Genomic DNA, 17831 nt, shown 5'->3' with positions numbered 1-17831 from the left:
TCCACCTCGCCCCCGCGACCTGCCCACCCCGGGGGCGCCTTAACGGCCAGCCCCCCTTGGCGGCGGTGGAAGTACTAAGTAGTACCACCGCCGCCATTACGTCTGCGGCCCCTTACAGGGGGCCGTCGGCCTCGTCGGGGTTGCCCGCAGATGCTAGCCTCCTGGCGGAGAGCGGGTCGGCTTCCCTCTCCCTCTCCGCTGCCTCCTTCTGCGTTATCACAATCTCGCAGAAGGAGGCAAACGCTGCTCTTGACCTCTCGCTGCCGATCATGTGTTCGACCACGACCGGCAACGAGAGGTCCATCCCAATAACGCCCCTTAGGTCTCTGCGCGGCGCCGACCACGCTGGACATTCTTCCAGCGTATGCCGCGCAGAGTCCTGGGCCTCCTCGCAGTGGTGGCACTGCGATCCTCCCAGTGCCAGTTATGAACACACAGTTTGAGGAAACGGCGGTATACAGGTAATTTAACTTATGCGCATGCATTGCTGCAACTTGTGCTGTATAATTTAGAATTTTTGTTACCGCGCCATCCGATTTTTATACATGTGCAAATACTCGTACACGCTGCATTGTATTTTTTTTCCGCACGCGACAAGGAGGGGACAGAGGCGAGTTCCGGCTCGCGTCTGTCCCCTCCCCCCGTCCCGCCCCCCAGGTCGGCCCGCATAAAACTTAAAAATACGATAAAATAATAGATAAAATCAATAAATGAAAACGTGTATAGATAAAATAGATAAAATAAAAGTCAATAAATAAATAAATAATAATAAGTAAATAAATACAATGGACAAAACACAACAAACATAAGAAGGGGGGCAAAATAAAGGGGATTAAAAGATAAAGATAAAGTTTATAATATAGAATATAAAATATATATAGAATAAAATGAAATATTATAAAATAAAAGGAGGGGGTTCGACCGGCAGGTGGCATCTTTGTAGAGGGGGGAGGGGATTATTGCTCCACCTCGCCCCCGCGACCTGCCCACCCCGGGGGCGCCTTAACGGCCAGCCCCCCTTGGCGGCGGTGGAAGTACTAAGTAGTACCACCGCCGCCATTACGTCTGCGGCCCCTTACAGGGGGCCGTCGGCCTCGTCGGGGTTGCCCCGCCGATGCTAGCCTCCTGGCGGAGAGCGGGTCGGCTTCCCTCTCCCTCTCCGCTGCCTCCTTCTGCGTTATCACAATCTCGCAGAAGGAGGCAAACGCTGCTCTTGACCTCTCGCTGCCGATCATGTGTTCAACCACGACCGGCAACGAGAGGTCCATCCCAATAACGCCCCTTAGGTCTCTGAGCGGCGCCGACCACGCTGGACATTCTTCCAGCGTATGCCGCGCAGAGTCCTGGGCCTCCTCGCAGTGGTGGCACTGCGATCCTCCCAGTGCCAGTTATGAACACACAGTTTGAGGAAACGGCTGTATGCAGGTAATTTAACTTATGCGCATGCATTGCTAAAACTTGTGCTGTATAATTTAGAATTTTTGTTACCGCGCCATCCGATTTTTATACATGTGCAAATACTCGTACACGCTGCATTGTATTTTTTTCCGCACGCGACAAGGAGGGGACAGAGGCGAGTTCCGGCTCGCGTCTGTCCCCTCCCCCCGTCCCACCCCCCACGTCGACCCGCATAAAACTTAAAAATACGATAAAATAATAGATAAAATCAATAAATGAAAACGTGTGTAGATAAAATAGATAAAATAAAAGTCAATAAATAAATAAATAATAATAAGTAAATAACTACAATGGACAAAACACAACAAACATAAGAAGGGGGGCAAAATAAAGGGGATTAAAAGATATAGATAAAATTTATAATATAGAATATAAAATATATATAGGATAAAATGAAATATTATAAAATAAAAGGGGGGGGGTCGACCGGCAGGTCTCATCTTTGTAGAGGGGGGGTCGGGATTATTGCTCCACCTCGCCCCACGCGACCTGCCCACCCCAGGGGCGCCTTAACGGCCAGTCCCCCTTGGCGGCGGTGGAAGTACTAAGTAGTCCCACCGCCGCCATTACGTCTGCGGCCCCTTACAGGGGGCCGTCGGCCTCGTCGGGGTTGCCCGCAGATGCTAGCCTCCTGGCGGAGAGCGGGTCGGCTTCCCTCTCCCTCTCCGCTGCCTCCTTCTGCGTTATCACAATCTCGCAGAAGGAGGCAAACGCTGCTCTTGACCTCTCGCTGCCGATCATGTGTTCGACCACGACCGGCAACGAGAGGTCCATCCCAATAACGCCCCTTAGGTCTCTGCGCGGCGCCGACCACGCTGGACATTCTTCCAGCGTATGCCGCGCAGAGTCCTGGGCCTCCTCGCAGTGGTGGCACTGCGATCCTCCCAGTGCCAGTTATGAACACACAGTTTGAGGAAACGGCGGTATACAGGTAATTTAACTTATGCGCATGCATTGCTGCAACTTGTGCTGTATAATTTAGAATTTTTGTTACCGCGCCATCCGATTTTTATACATGTGCAAATACTCGTACACGCTGCATTGTATTTTTTTCCGCACGCGACAAGGAGGGGACAGAGGCGAGTTCCGGCTCGCGTCTGTCCCCTCCCCCCGTCCCGCCCCCCAGGTCGGCCCGCATAAAACTTAAAAATACGATAAAATAATAGATAAAATCAATAAATGAAAACGTGTATAGATAAAATAGATAAAATAAAAGTCAATAAATAAATAAATAATAATAAGTAAATAAATACAATGGACAAAACACAACAAACATAAGAAGGGGGGCAAAATAAAGGGGATTAAAAGATAAAGATAAAGTTTATAATATAGAATATAAAATATATATAGAATAAAATGAAATATTATAAAATAAAAGGAGGGGGTTCGACCGGCAGGTGGCATCTTTGTAGAGGGGGGAGGGGATTATTGCTCCACCTCGCCCCCGCGACCTGCCCACCCCGGGGGCGCCTTAACGGCCAGCCCCCCTTGGCGGCGGTGGAAGTACTAAGTAGTACCACCGCCGCCATTACGTCTGCGGCCCCTTACAGGGGGCCGTCGGCCTCGTCGGGGTTGCCCCGCCGATGCTAGCCTCCTGGCGGAGAGCGGGTCGGCTTCCCTCTCCCTCTCCGCTGCCTCCTTCTGCGTTATCACAATCTCGCAGAAGGAGGCAAACGCTGCTCTTGACCTCCCGCTGCCGATCATGTGTTCAACCACGACCGGCAACGAGAGGTCCATCCCAATAACGCCCCTTAGGTCTCTGAGCGGCGCCGACCACGCTGGACATTCTTCCAGCGTATGCCGCGCAGAGTCCTGGGCCTCCTCGCAGTGGTGGCACTGCGATCCTCCCAGTGCCAGTTATGAACACACAGTTTGAGGAAACGGCTGTATGCAGGTAATTTAACTTATGCGCATGCATTGCTAAAACTTGTGCTGTATAATTTAGAATTTTTGTTACCGCGCCATCCGATTTTTATACATGTGCAAATACTCGTACACGCTGCATTGTATTTTTTTCCGCACGCGACAAGGAGGGGACAGAGGCGAGTTCCGGCTCGCGTCTGTCCCCTCCCCCCGTCCCACCCCCCACGTCGACCCGCATAAAACTTAAAAATACGATAAAATAATAGATAAAATCAATAAATGAAAACGTGTATAGATAAAATAGATAAAATAAAAGTCAATAAATAAATAAATAATAATAAGTAAATAACTACAATGGACAAAACACAACAAACATAAGAAGGGGGGCAAAATAAAGGGGATTAAAAGATATAGATAAAATTTATAATATAGAATATAAAATATATATAGGATAAAATGAAATATTATAAAATAAAAGGAGGGGGGTCGACCGGCAGGTCTCATCTTTGTAGAGGGGGGGGAGGGGATTATTGCTCCACCTCGCCCCCCGCGACCTGCCGACCCCAGGGGCGCCTTAACGGCCAGCCCCTCTTGGCGGCGGTGGAAGTACTAAGTAGTCCCACCGCCGCCATTACGTCTGCGGCCCCTTACAGGGGGCCGTCGGCCTCGTCGAGGTTGGCCCCGCCGATGCTAACCACCTGGCGGAGAGGGGGCCGGCTTCCCTCTCCCTTTCCGCTGCCTCCTTCTGCGTTATCACAATCTCGCAAAAGGAGGCAAACGCTGCTCTGGACCTCTCGCTGCCGATCATGTGGTCGGCCACGACCGGCAACGAGAGGTCCATACCAATTACGCCCCTTAGGTCTCTGCGCGGTGCCGACCACGCTGGACATTCTTCCAGCGTATGCCGCGCAGAGTCCTGGGCCTCCTCGCAGTGGTGGCACTGCGATCCTCCCAGTGCCAGTTATGAACACACAGTTTGAGGAAACGGCTGTATGCAGGTAATTTAACTTATGCGCATGCATTGCTGCAACTTGTGCTGTATAATTTAGAATTTTTGTTACCGCGCCATCCGATTTTTATACATGTGCAAATACTCGTACACGCTGCATTGTATTTTTTTCCGCACGCGACAAGGAGGGGACAGAGGCGAGTTCCGGCTCGCGTCTGTCCCCTCCCCCCGTCCCGCCCCCCAGGTCGGCCCGCATAAAACTGAAAAATACGATATAATAATAGATAAAATCAATAAATGAAAACGTGTATAGATAAAATAGATAAAATAAAAGTCAATAAATAAATAAATAATAATAAGTAAATAAATACAATGGACAAAACACAACAAACATAAGAAGGGGGGCAAAATAAAGGGGATTAAAAGATAAAGATAAAGTTTATAATATAGAATATAAAATATATATAGAATAAAATGAAATATTATAAAATAAAAGGAGGGGGTTCGACCGGCAGGTGGCATCTTTGTAGAGGGGGGGGAGGGGATTATTGCTCCACCTCGCCCCCCGCGACCTGCCCACCCCGGCGGCGCCTTAACGGCCAGCCCCCCTTGGCGGCGGTGGAAGTACTAAGTAGTACCACCGCCGCCATTACGTCTGCGGCCCCTTACAGGGGGCCGTCGGCCTCGTCGGGGTTGCCCCGCCGATGCTAGCCTCCTGGCGGAGAGCGGGTCGGCTTCCCTCTCCCTCTCCGCTGCCTCCTTCTGCGTTATCACAATCTCGCAGAAGGAGGCAAACGCTGCTCTTGACCTCTCGCTGCCGATCATGTGTTCAACCACGACCGGCAACGAGAGGTCCATCCCAATAACGCCCCTTAGGTCTCTGAGCGGCGCCGACCACGCTGGACATTCTTCCAGCGTATGCCGCGCAGAGTCCTGGGCCTCCTCGCAGTGGTGGCACTGCGATCCTCCCAGTGCCAGTTATGAACACACAGTTTGAGGAAACGGCTGTATGCAGGTAATTTAACTTATGCGCATGCATTGCTAAAACTTGTGCTGTATAATTTAGAATTTTTGTTACCGCGCCATCCGATTTTTATACATGTGCAAATACTCGTACACGCTGCATTGTATTTTTTTCCGCACGCGACAAGGAGGGGACAGAGGCGAGTTCCGGCTCGCGTCTGTCCCCTCCCCCCGTCCCACCCCCCACGTCGACCCGCATAAAACTTAAAAATACGATAAAATAATAGATAAAATCAATAAATGAAAACGTGTATAGATAAAATAGATAAAATAAAAGTCAATAAATAAATAAATAATAATAAGTAAATAAATACATTGGACAAAACACAACAAACATAAGAAGGGGTGGCAAAATAAAGGGGAATAATAGATAAAGATAAAATTTATAATATAGAATATAAAATATATATAGAATAAAATGAAATATTATAAAATAAAAGGAGGGGGTTCGACCGGCAGGTGGCATCTTTGTAGAGGGGGGGGAGAGGATTATTGCTCCACCTCGCCCCCGCGACCTGCTCACCCCGGGGGCGCCTTAACGGCCAGCCCCCCTTGGCGGCGGTGGAAGTACTAAGTAGTACCACCGCCGCCATTACGTCTGCGGCCCCTTACAGGGGGCCGTCGGCCTCGTCGGGGTTGCCCGCAGATGCTAGCCTCCTGGCGGAGAGGGGGCCGGCATCCCTCTCCCTTTCCGCTGCCTCCTTCTGCGTTATCACAATCTCGCAGAAGGAGGCAAACGCTGCTCTTGACCTCTCGCTGCCGATCATGTGTTCGACCACGACCGGCAACGAGAGGTCCATCCCAATAACGCCCCTTAGGTCTCTGCGCGGCGCCGACCAAGCTGGACATTCTTCCAGCGTATGCCGCGCAGAGTCCTGGGCCTCCTCGCAGTTGTGGCACTGCGATCCTCCCAGTGCCAGTTATGAACACACAGTTTGAGGAAACGGCTGTATGCAGGTAATTTAACTTATGCGCATGCATTGCTGCAACTTGTGCTGTATAATTTAGAATTTTTGTTACCGCGCCATCCGATTTTTATACATGTGCAAATACTCGTACACGCTGCATTGTATTTTTTTCCGCACGCGACAAGGAGGGGACAGAGGCGAGTTCCGGCTCGCGTCTGTCCCCTCCCCCCGTCCCGCCACCCAGGTCGGCCCGCATAAAACTTAAAAATACGATAAAATAAAAGATAAAATCAATAAATGAAAACGTGTATAGATAAAATAGATAAAATAAAAGTCAATAAATAAATAAATAATAATAAATAAATAAATATACTGGACAAAACACAACAAACATAAGAAGGGGTGGCAAAATAAAGGGGATTAAAAGATAAAGATAAAATTTATAATATAGAATATAAAATATATATAGGACAAAATGAAATATTAAAAAATAAAAGGAGGGGGGTCGACCGGCAGGTCTCATCTTTGTAGAGGGGGGGAGGGGATTATTGCTCCACCTCGCCCCCCGCGACCTGCCCACCCCAGGGGCGCCTTAACGGCCAGCCCCCCTTGGCGGCGGTGGAAGCACTAAGTAGTCCCACCGCCGCCATTACGTCTGCGGCCCCTTACAGGGGGCCGTCGGCCTCGTCGGGGTTGCCCCGCCGATGCTAACCTCCAGGCGGAGAGGGGGCCGGCATCCCTCTCCCTTTCCGCTGCCTCCTTCTGCGTTATCACAATCTCGCAGAAGGAGGCAAACGCTGCTCTTGACCTCTCGCTGCCGATCATGTGTTCGACCACGACCGGCAACGAGAGGTCCATCCCAATAACGCCCCTTAGGTCTCTGCGCGGCGCCGACCACGCTGGACATTGTTCCAGCGTATGCCGCGCAGAGTCCTGGGCCTCCTCGCAGTGGTGGCACTGCGATCCTCCCAGTGCCAGTTATGAACACACAGTTTGAGGAAACGGCGGTATGCAGGTAATTTAACTTATGCGCATGCATTGCTGCAACTTGTGCTGTATAATTTAGAATTTTTGTCACCGCGCCATCCGATTTGTATACATGTGCAAATACTCGTACACGCTGCATTGTATTTTTTTCCGCACGCGACAAGGAGGGGACAGAGGCGAGTTCCGGCTCGCGTCTGTCCCCTCCCCCCGTCCCGCCCCCCAGGTCGGCCCGCATAAAACTTAAAAATACGATAAAATAATAGATAAAATCAATAAATGAAAACGTGTATAGATAAAATAGATAAAATAAAAGTCAATAAATAAATAAATAATAATAAATAAATAAATATATTGGACAAAACACAACAAACATAAGAAGGGGTGGCAAAATAAAGGGGATTAAAAGATAAAGATAAAATTTATAATATAGAATATAAAATATATATAGGACAAAATGAAATATTAAAAAATAAAAGGAGGGGGGTCGACCGGCAGGTCTCATCTTTGTAGAGGGGGGGGAGGGGATTATTGCTCCACCTCGCCCCCCGCGACCTGCCCACCCCAGGGGCGCCTTAACGGCCAGCCCCCCTTGGCGGCGGTGGAAGTACTAAGTAGTCCCACCGCCGCCATTACGTCTGCGGCCCCTTACAGGGGGCCGTCGGCCTCGTCGGGGTTGCCCCGCCGATGCTAACCTCCTGGCGGAGAGGGGGCCGGCATCCCTCTCCCTTTCCGCTGCCTCCTTCTGCGTTATCACAATCTCGCAGAAGGAGGCAAACGCTGCTCTTGACCTCTCGCTGCCGATCATGTGTTCGACCACGACCGGCAACGAGAGGTCCATCCCAATAACGCCCCTTAGGTCTCTGCGCGGCGCCGACCACGCTGGACATTCTTCCAGCGTATGCCGCGCAGAGTCCTGGGCCTCCTCGCAGTGGTGGCACTGCGATCCTCCCAGTGCCAGTTATGAACACACAGTTTGAGGAAACGGCGGTATGCAGGTAATTTAACTTATGCGCATCCATTGCTGCAACTTGTGCTGTATAATTTAGAATTTTTGTTACCGCGCCATCCGATTTTTATACATGTGCAAATACTCGTACACGCTGCATTGTATTTTTTTCCGCACGCGACAAGGAGGGGACAGAGGCGAGTTCCGGCTCGCGTCTGTCCCCTCCCCCCGTCCCGCCCCCCTGGTCGACCCGCGTAAAACTTAAAAATACGATAAAATAAAAGATAAAATCAATAAATGAAAACGTGTATAGATAAAATAGATGAAATAAAAGTCAATAAATAAATAAATAATAATAAGTAAATAAATACAATGGACAAAACACAACAAACATAAGAAGGGGGGCAAAATAGAGGGGATTAAAAGATAAAGATAAAATTTATAATATAGAATATAAAATATATATAGAATAAAATGAAATATTATAAAATAAAAGGAGGGGGGTCGACCGGCAGGTCGCATCTTTGTAGAGGGGGGAGGGGATTATTGCTCCACCTCGCCCCCCGCGACCTGTCCACCTCTGGGGCGCCTTAATGGCCACCCCCCTTGGCGGCGGTGGAAGTACTAAGTAGTACCACCGCCGCCATTACGTCTGCGGCCCCTTACAGGGGGCCGTCGGCCTCGTCGGGGTTGCCCCGCCGATGCTAACCTCCTGGTGGAGAGCGGGTCGGCTTCCCTCTCCCTTTCCGCTGCCTCCTTCTGCGTTATCACAATCTCGCAGAAGGAGGCAAACGCTGCTCTTGACCTCTCGCTGCCGATCATGTGGTCGACCACGACCGGCAACGAGAGGTCCATACCAATAACGCCCCTTAGGTCTCTGTGCGGTGCCGACCAAGCTGGACATTCTTCCAGCGTATGCCGCGCAGAGTCCTGGGCCTCCTCGCAGTGGTGGCACTGCGATCCTCCCAGTGCCAGTTATGAACACACAGTTTGAGGAAACGGCTGTATGCAGGTAATTTAACGTATGCGCATGCATTGCTGCAACGTGTGCTGTATAATTTACAATTTTGTTACCGCGCCATCCGATTTTTATACATGTGCAAATACTCGTACACGCTGCATTGTATTTTTTTCCGCACGCGACAAGGAGGGGACAGAGGCGAGTTCCGGCTCGCGTCTGTCCCCTCCCCCCGTCCCGCCCCCCACGTCGACCCGCATAAAACTTAAAAATACGATAAAATAATAGATAAAATCAATAAATGAAAACGTTTATAGATAAAATAGATAAAATAAAAGTCAATAAATAAATAAATAATAATAAGTAAATAAATACATCGGACAAAACACAACAAACATAAGAAGGGGTGGCAAAATAAAGGGGAATAATAGATAAAGATAAAATTTATAATATAGAATATAAAATATATATAGAATAAAATGAAATATTAAAAAATAAAAGGAGGGGGGTCGACCGGCAGGTCTCATCTTTGTAGAGGGGGGGAGGGGATTATTGCTCCACCTCGCCCCCCGCGACCTGCCCACCCCAGGGGCGCCTTAACGGCCAGCCCCCCTTGGCGGCGGTGGAAGTACTAAGTAGTCCCACCGCCGCCATTACGTCTGCGGCCCCTTACAGGGGGCCGTCGGCCTCGTCGGGGTTGCCCCGCCGATGCTAACCTCCTGGCGGAGAGGGGGCCGGCATCCCTCTCCTTCTGCGTTATCACAATCTCGCAGAAGGAGGCAAACGCTGCTCTTGACGTCTCGCTGCCGATCATGTGTTCGACCACGACCGGCAACGAGAGGTCCATCCCAATAACGCCCCTTAGGTCTCTTCGCGGCGCCGACCACGCTGGACATTCTTCCAGCGTATGCCGCGCAGAGTCCTGGGCCTCCTCGCAGTGGTGGCACTGCGATCCTCCCAGTGCCAGTTATGAACACACAGTTTGAGGAAACGGCTGTATGCAGGTAATTTAACTTATGCGCATGCATTGCTGCAACTTGTGCTGTATAATTTAGAATTTTTGTTACCGCGCCATCCGATCTTTATACATGTGCAAATACTCGTACACGCTGCATTGTATTTTTTTCCGCACGCGACAAGGAGGGGACAGAGGCGAGTTCCGGCTCGCGTCTGTCCCCTCCCCCCGTCCCGCCCCCCAGGTCGGCCCGCATAAAACTTAAAAATACGATAAAATAATAGATAAAATCAATAAATGAAAACGTGTATAGATAAAATAGATAAAATAAAAGTCAATAAATAAATAAATAATAATAAATAAATAAATATACTGGACAAAACACAACAAACATAAGAAGGGGTGGCAAAATAAAGGGGATTAAAAGATAAAGATAAAATTTATAATATAGAATATAAAATATATATTGGACAAAATGAAATATTAAAAAATAAAAGGAGGGGGGTCGACCGGCAGGTCTCATCTTTGTAGAGGGGGGGGAGGGGATTATTGCTCCACCTCGCCCCCCGCGACCTGCCCACCCCAGGGGCGCCTTAACGGCCAGCCCCTCTTGGCGGCGGTGGAAGTACTAAGTAGTCCCACCGCCGCCATTACCTCTGCGGCCCCTTACAGGGGGCCGTCGGCCTCGTCGGGGTTGCCCCGCCGATGCTAACCTCCTGGCGGAGAGGGGGCCGGCATCCCTCTCCCTTTCCGCTGCCTCCTTCTGCGTTATCACAATCTCGCAGAAGGAGGCAAACGCTGCTCTTGACGTCTCGCTGCCGATCATGTGTTCGACCACGACCGGCAACGAGAGGTCCATCCCAATAACGCCCCTTAGGTCTCTTCGCGGCGCCGACCACGCTGGACATTCTTCCAGCGTATGCCGCGCAGAGTCCTGGGCCTCCTCGCAGTGGTGGCACTGCGATCCTCCCAGTGCCAGTTATGAACACACAGTTTGAGGAAACGGCTGTATGCAGGTAATTTAACTTATGCGCATGCATTGCTGCAACTTGTGCTGTATAATTTAGAATTTTTGTTACCGCGCCATCCGATCTTTATACATGTGCAAATACTCGTACACGCTGCATTGTATTTTTTTCCGCACGCGACAAGGAGGGGACAGAGGCGAGTTCCGGCTCGCGTCTGTCCCCTCCCCCCGTCCCGCCCCCCAGGTCGGCCCGCATAAAACTTAAAAATACGATAAAATAATAGATAAAATCAATAAATGAAAACGTGTATAGATAAAATAGATAAAATAAAAGTCAATAAATAAATAAATAATAATAAATAAATAAATATACTGGACAAAACACAACAAACATAAGAAGGGGTGGCAAAATAAAGGGGATTAAAAGATAAAGATAAAATTTATAATATAGAATATAAAATATATATAGGACAAAATGAAATATTAAAAAATAAAAGGAGGGGGGTCGACCGGCAGGTCTCATCTTTGTAGAGGGGGGGGAGGGGATTATTGCTCCACCTCGCCCCCCGCGACCTGCCCACCCCAGGGGCGCCTTAACGGCCAGCCCCTCTTGGCGGCGGTGGAAGTACTAAGTAGTCCCACCGCCGCCATTACCTCTGCGGACCCTTACAGGGGGCCGTCGGCCTCGTCGGGGTTGCCCCGCCGATGCTAACCTCCTGGCGGAGAGGGGGCCGGCATCCCTCTCCCTTTCCGCTGCCTCCTTCTGCGTTATCACAATCTCGCAGAAGGAGGCAAACGCTGCTCTTGACGTCTCGCTGCCGATCATGTGTTCGACCACGACCGGCAACGAGAGGTCCATCCCAATAACGCCCCTTAGGTCTCTTCGCGGCGCCGACCACGCTGGACATTCTTCCAGCGTATGCCGCGCAGAGTCCTGGGCCTCCTCGCAGTGGTGGCACTGCGATCCTCCCAGTGCCAGTTATGAACACACAGTTTGAGGAAACGGCTGTATGCAGGTAATTTAACTTATGCGCATGCATTGCTGCAACTTGTGCTGTATAATTTAGAATTTTTGTTACCGCGCCATCCGATCTTTAACATTTGCAAATACTCGTACACGGTGCATTGTATTTTTTTCCGCACGCGACAAGGAGGGGACAGAGGCGAGTTCCGGCTCGCGTCTGTCCCCTCCCCCCGTCCCACCCCCCAGGTCGGCCCGCATAAAACTTAAAAATACGATAAAATAATAGATAAAATCAATAAATGAAAACGTGTATAGATAAAATAGATAAAATAAAAGTCAATAAATAAATAAATAATAATAAATAAATAAATATACTGGACAAAACACAACAAACATAAGAAGGGGTGGCAAAATAAAGGGGATTAAAAGATAAAGATAAAATTTATAATATAGAATATAAAATATATATAGGACAAAATGAAATATTAAAAAATAAAAGGAGGGTGGTCGACCGGCAGGTCTCATCTTTGTAGAGGGGGGGGGAGGGGATTATTGCTCCACCTCGCCCCCCGCGACCTGCCGACCACAGGGGCGCCTTAACGGCCAGCCCCTCTTGGCGGCGGTGGAAGTACTAAGTAGTCCCACCGCCGCCATTACCTCTGCGGCCCCTTACAGGGGGCCGTCGGCCTCGTCGGGGTTGCCCCGCCGATGCTAACCTCCTGGCGGAGAGGGGGCCGGCATCCCTCTCCCTTTCCGCTGCCTCCTTCTGCGTTATCACGATCTCGCAGAAGGAGGCAAACGCTGCTCTTGACGTCTCGCTGCCGATCATGTGTTCGACCACGACCGGCAACGAGAGGTCCATCCCAATAACGCCCCTTAGGACTCTGCGCGGCGCCGACCACGTTGGACATTCTTCCAGCGTATGCCGCGCAGAGTCCTGGGCCTCCTCGCAGTGGTGGCACTGCGATCCTCCCAGTGCCAGTTATGAACACACAGTTTGAGGAAACGGCGGTATGCAGGTAATTTAACTTATGCGCATGCATTGCCGCAACTTGTGCTGTATAATTTAGAATTTTTGTTACCGCGCCATCCGATTTTTATACATGTGCAAATACTCGTACACGCTGCATTGTATTTTTTTCCGCACGCGACAAGGAGGGGACAGAGGCGAGTTCCGGCTCGCGTCTGTCCCCTCCCCCCGTCCCGCCCCCCTGGTCGACCCGCATAAAACTTAAAAATACGATAAAATAAAAGATAAAATCAATAAATGAAAACGTGTATAGATAAAATAGATGAAATAAAAGTCAATAAATAAATAAATAATAATAAGTAAATAAACTCAATGGACAAAACACAACAAACATAAGAAGGGGGGCAAAATAAAGTGGATTAAAAGATAAAGATAAAATTTATAATATAGAATATAAAATATATATAGAATAAAATGAAATATTATAAAATAAAAGGAGGGGGGTCGACCGGCAGGTCGCATCTTTGTAGAGGGGGGAGGGGATTATTGCTCCACCTCGCCCCCCGCGACCTGTCCACCTCTGGGGCGCCTTAATGGCCACCCCCCTTGGAGCCGGTGGAAGTACTAAGTAGTACCACCGCCGCCATTACGTCTGCGGCCCCTTACAGGGGGCCGTCGGCCTCGTCGGGGTTGCCCCGCCGATGCTAGCCTCCTGGCGGAGAGCGGGTCGGCTTCCCTCTCCCTCTCCGCTGCCTCCTTCTGCGTTATCACAATCTCGCAGAAGGAGGCAAACGCTGCTCTTGACCTCTCGCTGCCGATCATGTGTTCAACCACGACCGGCAACGAGAGGTCCATCCCAATAACGCCCCTTAGGTCTCTGAGCGGCGCCGACCACGCTGGACATTCTTCCAGCGTATGCCGCGCAGAGTCCTGGGCCTCCTCGCAGTGGTGGCACTGCGATCCTCCCAGTGCCAGTTATGAACACACAGTTTGAGGAAACGGCTGTATGCAGGTAATTTAACTTATGCGCATGCATTGCTAAAACTTGTGCTGTATAATTTAGAATTTTTGTTACCGCGCCATCCGATTTTTATACATGTGCAAATACTCGTACACGCTGCATTGTATTTTTTTCCGCACGCGACAAGGAGGGGACAGAGGCGAGTTCCGGCTCGCGTCTGTCCCCTCCCCCCGTCCCACCCCCCACGTCGACCCGCATAAAACTTAAAAATACGATAAAATAATAGATAAAATCAATAAATGAAAACGTGTATAGATAAAATAGATAAAATAAAAGTCAATAAATAAATAAATAATAATAAGTAAATAACTACAATGGACAAAACACAACAAACATAAGAAGGGGGGCAAAATAAAGGGGATTAAAAGATATAGATAAAATTTATAATATAGAATATAAAATATATATAGGATAAAATGAAATATTATAAAATAAAAGGAGGGGGGTCGACCGGCAGGTCTCATCTTTGTAGAGGGGGGGTGGGGATTATTGCTCCACCTCGCCCCACGCGACCTGCCCACCCCAGGGGCGCCTTAACGGCCAGTCCCCCTTGGCGGCGGTGGAAGTACTAAGTAGTCCCACCGCCGCCATTACGTCTGCGGCCCCTTACAGGGGGCCGTCGGCCTCGTCGAGGTTGGCCCCGCCGATGCTAACCACCTGGCGGAGAGGGGGCCGGCTTCCCTCTCCCTTTCCGCTGCCTCCTTCTGCGTTATCACAATCTCGCAAAAGGAGGCAAACGCTGCTCTGGACCTCTCGCTGCCGATCATGTGGTCGGCCACGACCGGCAACGAGAGGTCCATACCAATTACGCCCCTTAGGTCTCTGCGCGGTGCCGACCACGCTGGACATTCTTCCAGCGTATGCCGCGCAGAGTCCTGGGCCTCCTCGCAGTGGTGGCACTGCGATCCTCCCAGTGCCAGTTATGAACACACAGTTTGAGGAAACGGCTGTATGCAGGTAATTTAACTTATGCGCATGCATTGCTGCAACTTGTGCTGTATAATTTAGAATTTTTGTTACCGCGCCATCCGATTTTTATACATGTGCAAATACTCGTACACGCTGCATTGTATTTTTTTCCGCACGCGACAAGGAGGGGACAGAGGCGAGTTCCGGCTCGCGTCTGTCCCCTCCCCCCGTCCCGCCCCCCAGGTCGGCCCGCATAAAACTGAAAAATACGATATAATAATAGATAAAATCAATAAATGAAAACGTGTATAGATAAAATAGATAAAATAAAAGTCAATAAATAAATAAATAATAATAAGTAAATAAATACAATGGACAAAACACAACAAACATAAGAAGGGGGGCAAAATAAAGGGGATTAAAAGATAAAGATAAAGTTTATAATATAGAATATAAAATATATATAGAATAAAATGAAATATTATAAAATAAAAGGAGGGGGTTCGACCGGCAGGTGGCATCTTTGTAGAGGGGGGGGAGGGGATTATTGCTCCACCTCGCCCCCCGCGACCTGCCCACCCCGGCGGCGCCTTAACGGCCAGCCCCCCTTGGCGGCGGTGGAAGTACTAAGTAGTACCACCGCCGCCATTACGTCTGCGGCCCCTTACAGGGGGCCGTCGGCCTCGTCGGGGTTGCCCCGCCGATGCTAGCCTCCTGGCGGAGAGCGGGTCGGCTTCCCTCTCCCTCTCCGCTGCCTCCTTCTGCGTTATCACAATCTCGCAGAAGGAGGCAAACGCTGCTCTTGACCTCTCGCTGCCGATCATGTGTTCAACCACGACCGGCAACGAGAGGTCCATCCCAATAACGCCCCTTAGGTCTCTGAGCGGCGCCGACCACGCTGGACATTCTTCCAGCGTATGCCGCGCAGAGTCCTGGGCCTCCTCGCAGTGGTGGCACTGCGATCCTCCCAGTGCCAGTTATGAACACACAGTTTGAGGAAACGGCTGTATGCAGGTAATTTAACTTATGCGCATGCATTGCTGCAACTTGTGCTGTATAATTTAGAATTTTTGTTACCGCGCCATCCGATTTTTATACATGTGCAAATACTCGTACACGCTGCATTGTATTTTTTTCCGCACGCGACAAGGAGGGGACAGAGGCGAGTTCCGGCTCGCGTCTGTCCCCTCCCCCCGTCCCACCCCCCACGTCGACCCGCATAAAACTTAAAAATACGATAAAATAATAGATAAAATCAATAAATGAAAACGTGTATAGATAAAATAGATAAAATAAAAGTCAATAAATAAATAAATAATAATAAGTAAATAACTACAATGGACAAAACACAACAAACATAAGAAGGGGGGCAAAATAAAGGGGATTAAAAGATATAGATAAAATTTATAATATAGAATATAAAATATATATAGGATAAAATGAAATATTATAAAATAAAAGGAGGGGGGTCGACCGGCAGGTCTCATCTTTGTAGAGGGGGGGTGGGGATTATTGCTCCACCTCGCCCCACGCGACCTGCCCACCCCAGGGGCGCCTTAACGGCCAGTCCCCCTTGGCGGCGGTGGAAGTACTAAGTAGTCCCACCGCCGCCATTACGTCTGCGGCCCCTTACAGGGGGCCGTCGGCCTCGTCGAGGTTGGCCCCGCCGATGCTAACCACCTGGCGGAGAGGGGGCCGGCTTCCCTCTCCCTTTCCGCTGCCTCCTTCTGCGTTATCACAATCTCGCAAAAGGAGGCAAACGCTGCTCTGGACCTCTCGCTGCCGATCATGTGGTCGACCACGACCGGCAACGAGAGGTCCATACCAATTACGCCCCTTAGGTCTCTGCGCGGTGCCGACCACGCTGGACATTCTTCCAGCGTATGCCGCGCAGAGTCCTGGGCCTCCTCGCAGTGGTGGCACTGCGATCCTCCCAGTGCCAGTTATGAACACACAGTTTGAGGAAACGGCTGTATGCAGGTAATTTAACTTATGCGCATGCATTGCTGCAACTTGTGCTGTATAATTTAGAATTTTTGTTACCGCGCCATCCGATTTTTATACATGTGCAAATACTCGTACACGCTGCATTGTATTTTTTTCCGCACGCGACAAGGAGGGGACAGAGGCGAGTTCCGGCTCGCGTCTGTCCTCTCCCCCCGTCCCGCCCCCACGTCGACCCGCATAAAACTTAAAAATACGATAAAATAATAGATAAAATCAATAAATGACAACGTGTATAGATAAAATAGATAAAATAAAAGTCAATAAATAAATAAATAATAATAAGTAAATAAATACATTGGACAAAACACAACAAACATAAGAAGGGGTGGCAAAATAAAGGGGAATAATAGATAAAGATAAAATTTATAATATAGAATATAAAATATATATAGAATAAAATGAAATATTATAAAATAAAAGGAGGGGGTTCGACCGGCAGGTGGCATCTTTGTAGAGGGGGGGGAGAGGATTATTGCTCCACCTCGCCCCCGCGACCTGCTCACCCCGGGGGCGCCTTAACGGCCAGCCCCCCTTGGCGGCGGTGGAAGTACTAAGTAGTACCACCGCCGCCATTACGTCTGCGGCCCCTTACAGGGGGCCGTCGGCCTCGTCGGGGTTGCCCGCAGATGCTAGCCTCCTGGCGGAGAGCGGGTCGGCTTCCCTCTCCCTCTCCGCTGCCTCCTTCTGCGTTATCACAATCTCGCAGAAGGAGGCAAACGCTGCTCTTGGCCTCTCGCTGCCGATCATGTGTTCGACCACGACCGGCAACGAGAGGTCCATCCCAATAACGCCCCTTAGGTCTCTGCGCGGCGCCGACCACGCTGGACATTCTTCCAGCGTATGCCGCGCAGAGTCCTGGGCCTCCTCGCAGTGGTGGCACTGCGATCCTCCCAGTGCCAGTTATGAACACACAGTTTGAGGAAACGGCGGTATGCAGGTAATTTAA

Source organism: Lasioglossum baleicum, unplaced genomic scaffold (assembly GCF_051020765.1).
Source record: "Lasioglossum baleicum unplaced genomic scaffold, iyLasBale1 scaffold0051, whole genome shotgun sequence".
NCBI classification, from domain to species: Eukaryota; Metazoa; Arthropoda; class Insecta; order Hymenoptera; family Halictidae; genus Lasioglossum; species Lasioglossum baleicum.
This window is presented reverse-complemented; position numbering follows the sequence as displayed.